We start from the raw sequence: 6,743 nt of genomic DNA on the forward strand, positions 1-6,743 counted from the left end.
ACTATAAATCTACCCTGGAGCTACACGTTTTAGATGAAAGCTAGTAGCCAACCATTATAGCTTATACCTGATGATTACAAAGATAAACAGACTCAGGCTTCCTAAATAGGACACAAAATGAGAGCATATTTTATTGCATCATTATCATCATAATGATATATCATTTGTGCATGCTACCTTAAGGAAAATAGCTGTTAGGTACCTTATGCTAGAGCGGGTATTGAATATCATTACACTAATCAATGTTGATGTATCACAAGGATGGCACTAGCATTAAATAACTAAGCTTTGCCCATAAAGACCCCAGTGACTGTAAATTCATAACATTGAAGAGTTGATGCATTTTGTTAGCTAATTCCCGTTAAACAACTTCTCTTGTTGTAGGGTAAAATAACACATTTCATTTTGAAAGTAAAACATTAGCCATGTATTAGTTTTGACTATTCATAGGCTAATTGTTAATCCTTTCTCCCTATAGTGCAATAAGCACCTGGAGAAGATTGGAAACTTCTCATTTCCAAATGATAAATTAAGCTTTATTTAACAAGAATTAGTTGACTCTTGTACATAAATATTTGAAAACCAACTATCCTTGATTTTTTTTCTCCTTAAAAAAAAATTATAAGGCTACTACTCTTATGACTTTAATCATGTAGGGATTTTGGTCTCTTGTAGGTTAATAGTTATTTTCCATTTCCCTATGATGCAATAAGCATATGGAGGAAAAGAAATTTTGTCTAGCATAAATGAGGTAGCCTTGTAATCACTTAAAAAAAAACAATAACAAATTATGAGGCTATTACTTTCATGACTTTAATCATGTAGGGATTTTGGTCCCTTGTAGGTTAATAGTCATTTCCATTTCCCTATGATGCAATAAGCACTTGGAGGAAATTGGAAATTTCTCATTCACACAAATAACAAATAAAGCTTTGTTTAACAAAAATTAGCTGATTCTTGTGCATACATATCTGAACACCAACTACCCTTGAATATTTTTTTTCTTTCCACCCTTTAAAAAAAACAATAACAAGTTATAAGGCTATTACTCTCATGACTTTAATCATGTAGGGATTTTGGTCCCTTGTAGGTTAATAGTTATTTTCCATTTCCCTATGATGCAATAAGCATATGGAGGAAGGGAAATTTTGTTGGCATAAATGAGGTGGCCTTGTAATCACTTATAAAAAAAACAATAACAAATTATGAGGCTATTACTTTCATGACCTTAATCATGTAGGGATTTTGGTCCCTTGTAGGTTAATAGTCATTTTCATTTCCCTATGATGCAATAAGCATATAGAGGAAAGGAAATTTTGTTTGGCATAAATGAGATAGCCTTGTAATCACTTAAGAGAATGCACAAAGTTACAATATTTTTAATATCCAAACCCTTTTATAGGGATGGTCATCTTGTGCTTTCCTTAGCATAAAGGTTCAAGGCACAAGTAAGCACACTTGCTTATTTAACATTTGTTACTAATAAAACAACAGTGGAAATGATATTTGAAATTTTTCCAATTCAATCACAAACTCTACGTCTCTGAATGAGATTCAAAATTCTTTCAAATTGGTCCCCTACACCAATGTAAAGTTGTAAATAAATAAATTGATACATCTTTTCATTCTGAGCCCCCACTTGATTTCAAAATAATCATCCATTAGAGCAAGGCCATACATAGCAAATAAATGCATTTGCATCCATGCATTTAATATCACATTCCAGGATAAAAAGGCTTTGAAATTTTGAAATATTAGATTTTTAGGTCCTTTACATGGGAAGGTCATGGTCCCCTACCTTGCCACAATGCTAGTCATTTTCTCACTCCTTGCCTATTGCCATTATCTCATCCATTCAAAGCACATCAACATTTCACAATATACTTTCATACCCTTGCCTCGACCATAAAAAGTGATATGGTAGGTGTGGATGCTAGCATTCACTTAGGGCACATAGTTTTCCTGATCAAGTTGTGAGGTTAAAAATAAAGAGGGGAGATAAAGAAATCAAGCCCAAATGTCACATTCATCAATAAGGTCATTCACCATTGAAGAGAGAATTCAAAGAGATTGTTTCTAACATGTCTTATCTGCATTATGTAATGTTTGTATGGTCAAACTCTATCACTGGAAATGATTTTGTTTAACTTTGTCAATGTTGTAATCATACTTTTCCATTTGACACCCTTGTTTGCTTGTTTTATCCCTTGACCATTAAATTTCTCTTATCCCATCCATTACTCCCTCAACGTTTGGTATTCCCAATGAAAAATCACAATAGATATAGAAAAGATCAATTTGAGAAAAATGCCCTTAATTCATGAAAATATGAAGAAGAGTGAATGAACTGAAGAAAAAAGAGAAAAAGAAATAAAGATAAAAAAAAGGCTGATTAGAGAGATAAGATAGCATGTTCCATTAACAAGTTAAGTCAAAGATATGAGGCTTTTTTTTTCTTCTTTCCTAAATCTTGAAGGAGTTTCCCCTAGTCACCCATATTGAGCCAGGAGTAGTGTTTCTTTCATTCACCTATTTACAAATATCACCGGGGTAGGGTACTTGAACATATGTTTATACTGAATTTTCAAATTCCAAGAGAGGATCAAGACTTTCTTTTACCCCATTGAAGCCTTTTTTTAACCCTCCAGATTTATCCATTCAGATAATTTCTTTCCATTTCCAAGCTCATGAAAGCAAAGCTCAAGAGCTAAGAATAAATGCAAAGAAAAGAGAAAAAAAAAAAGAAAAAATACTCCTACTGATGGAAAATCAAAAAAGAAGATTATCCCTCCACTAGCATTCACTCATTGAATGGGACATAAAGAGAAAAATTGAAAAAGAAAAAAAAAAGAAATAGAAGAAATAGAAGAGAATTTTTCTTCCTCTCCCACTGATAACTCCATTGAAATGTCAAGTCTTGCAAGATCACATGTCTAAAAAAAATTCCATTGTGATTTTGCACTTATGTTTAGACCATCACTCCTTTCCATTTTCAACCCACAATTTTATCTTATTCTGCTACATCACAATCCCTGAATATCCTCTCTTGTTAGGTGAATTTTAGCATAATTTTATGTTAGCGTAGAAGAAGAAAAAGGTTGAACGAAGAATTTACATAAGGGGCACAGAGCTTTTGAGCCAAATATCCTTTTATTTTATAAGCCGATTTACCCAAGCCACATTACAAACCCCATAAGTCCTCATTGAGATTTGACTTGTTGAATATAATCGGGGCAGTTTTCTTATTAGAGATCATTCCAGGATGTAGATTGTTGAAATTGGGGTGAGCTTATATCTCAATATAAGATCTTTTACTCAAAAATTGTGTCATTTTCAAAGGAACATACAAAACAAAGAGGGGACCCTCTTTTCAATTTCCATATTTATTCCCTTTTATCTCTATACTATCCAAAGACACATCATATAAAATTTGGGTAGTTCTTAATTTTACCATTCCATCACTTTTCACTTCACAGTTTGGCTTATCCACGTGATGCTTATCCTTCATACATTTCATTCACCCAAATGGAGATGCCTCTAAATATTTTCAACATTCCATTGATTGGCCACTCCGTTTCACTTTCAAACACGGCTTTTGTTTACAATGATTGTTTACATTGACATTGTTAAATAAAAATCAGTGCCAATTTCACTTATTGACTATACAAGTAGTGATGATAAAGATAGATAAGATGGAGCATCCATGTCCAACAAGCCTTTCATAGGGGCAAACAAATTGCCTTGAAAATTCTCAATATGGGAGGAATAGACAGTTTTAGATATCTCAAAGTGTGACCCCTTAGTGTCCAATTCTTGTGGCAACAGTTGTTAAGTCATTGACTTGCAATTTCATTAAGGAGACCAACAATTTTCTCGTTGCAAATGACCAAAAGAACCCTAGCATTTTGCTAATTTCAATTGTTGTTTCCCTCTTGCATCAAAATCCTGCAAAAAAAAAGTACATTTTACAATTTTAAATGCATTAAGCATTCCATATCTTCACATGAATTTGAAAATTTCATCCTTCACATCAAAATGAGCCCCAATTTAGATTGGAGTAAATGAGGAGTTGAACTTTTTTTAAAAAAAAATGTCAATCATGCATTACATATTTCACATAAAAATTGCCACAATTTAGATTAGGGCAAATCAAAAGCAAATCATTCACTCTTTCATATCACTCATGGCATACATTGTATCAAAATTGCCGCAATTTAAATTGAGGGCAGAAAAAGAATTGAACTTTTGAGCAAAAAAAACAAAAGAAAAAAAATCATGCATTATTCATTCATGCTTAACATGAAAATTTGTCTCCATTTAGATTGGGTTAAATAAAAAAAAATCATGCATTACGCATTATCCATCCATTACATGCTTAACATAGAAATTTGCCTTCACTCAGATTAGGGCAAATAAAAAAAAATCATGCATTACATATCACCTCGTTGCATGCATTGCCACAGAAAATATGTCCTATTTAGGTTGGGGCAAACCAAAAACTTGCAAAACCCAAGGAAATAAGAGAAAAATTAACAAAACTCACCTTTGAGTTTCTCATATTTTCCCCGTGAGATGAAACCTATTCTCACACTCTTAAAGCCCTGTAACGACAGGCACCCTAAAGCCCTGTCACGGCAGGCACCTCAAAGCCCAGTACCGGCTGGCACGATTCTTTAAAGCCCTGTAACGGCAGGCACCCCAAAGTCTTGTCACGGCAGGCACCTCATAGCCCAGTACCAGCTGGCACGATTCTTTAAAGCCCTGTAACGGCAGGCACCCCAAAGCCCTGTTGCGGCAGGCACTCTAAAGCCCAGTACCGGCTGGCATGATTCTTTAACGCCCTGTCACAGCAGGCACCTTAAAGCCCAGTACCGACTGGCACAATTCTTTAAAGCCCTGTAACGGCAGACACCCCAAAGCCCAGTACCGGCTGGCATGATTCTTTAAAGCCCTGTAACGGCAGGCACCCCAAAGCCTTGTCATGGCAGGCACCTCAAAGCCCAGTATCGGCTGGCACGATTCTTTAAAGCCCTGTAACGGCAGGCACCCCAAAGCCCTGTCACGGCAGGCACCTCAAAGCCCAGTACTGGCTGGCATGATTCTTTAAAGCCCTGTAACGGCAGGCACCCCAAAGCCCTGTCACGGCAGGCACCTCAAAGCCCAGTACCGGCTGGCACGATTCTTTAAAGCCCTGTAACGGCAGGCACCCCAAAGCCCTGTCATGGCAGGTACCTCAAAGCCCAGTACCGACTGGCACAATTCTTCCAAAGCCCTGTAACGGCAGGCACCCCAAAGCCCTGTCACGACAGGCAACCCAAAAGCCCAGTACCGGCTGGCACAATTCTTTAAAGCCCTATAACGGCAGGCACCCCAAAGCCCTGTCACGGCAGGCAACCCCAAAGCCTAGTACCGGCTCGCATGATTCTTTAAAGCCCTGTAACGGCAAGCACCCCAAAGCCCTGTCACGGCAGGCACTCCAAAGCCCAGTACCGGCTGGCATGATTCCTTAAAAGCCTTGTAACGGCAGGCACCCCTAAAGCCCTGTTACGGCAGGCACCCCAAAGCCCAGTACCCGCTGGCATGATTCTTTGAAAGCCCTGTAACGATAGGCACCCCAAAGCCCAGTACCGACTGGCATGATTCTTTAAAAGCCCTGTAACGGCAGGCACCCTAAAGCCCAGTACCGACTGGCACGATTCTTTAAAAGCCCTGTCACGGCAGGCACCACAAAGCCCAGTACCGGCTGGCACAATTCTTTAAAGCCCTGTCACGGCAGGCATCCTCCAAACCTTGTAAAAGCAGGCATCCACCAGGTCCTTTGGAACATAGGCAATTCATCTCCATTGAGGTTTTGTTTTATTTAGTTCCTAAATCACATTTCATTTTAAACTCTTTGTTTTATTTTGTTTTGTTTTATTCTTTTTTGTTTTTGTTTTTGTTTTGTTTAGTTGTAGGTACCTAAGAGTCCTGCCCCTTCAAACAAAATACATGTTTCTCTCTTCATTCATTTCTAAGCTAAGAATATCTTCTCATGAAATTCTCACTTAGAAATCAAATGAAGAGGGGGCATCTAGTCAACATATATTTTGTTTGGATCCTTGTCATTTTCATTCACGTCACATTGCTAAAAAAATAAAAAAAAATTATTTTACTGTGTTTGTTATCCAATAGTCTTGCATCATTTGGTCATTTTGATTTGTGTCACATTGCTAAAAAAAATCAAAAAAATCATTTTACTGTGTTTGTTCTCCAATAGTCTTGCATCATTTGGTCATTTTGATTTGTGTCACATTATCAAAAAATTCATTTTACTGTGTTTGTTGTCCAATAGTCTTGCATCATTTGGTCATTTTGATTTGCATCACATTGCTAAAACAAAAAAAAATTCAAAAATTCAAAAAAATTATTTTACTGTGTTTGTTATCCAATAGTCTTGCATCATTTGGTCATTTTGATTTGCATCATATTGCTAAAAAAATCATTTTACTGTGTATGTTATCCTATAGTCTTGCATTCTTTTATGTTATTTGGTTATTTTCATTTGCATCACATTGTTAAAAAAAAAAAATCAGGACATTATGTTGGTTAAGCAATAGTCTTGCATTTCATCATATCTTGTCGTGTCAGGGGCAATTAGGTCTTTTCATAGGTATTTCATGGCCGACCAAAATACATGTTCTATCTTTACTTGTCACTTATGTAAAAATTCAAAAACACACTTTTTCATATACTTACATAAGAAA

The sequence above is a fragment of the Prosopis cineraria genome, unplaced genomic scaffold (genome assembly GCF_029017545.1).
Source record: "Prosopis cineraria cultivar Desert tree isolate PC_DT_omini unplaced genomic scaffold, ASM2901754v1 PC3, whole genome shotgun sequence".
NCBI classification, from domain to species: Eukaryota; Viridiplantae; Streptophyta; class Magnoliopsida; order Fabales; family Fabaceae; genus Prosopis; species Prosopis cineraria.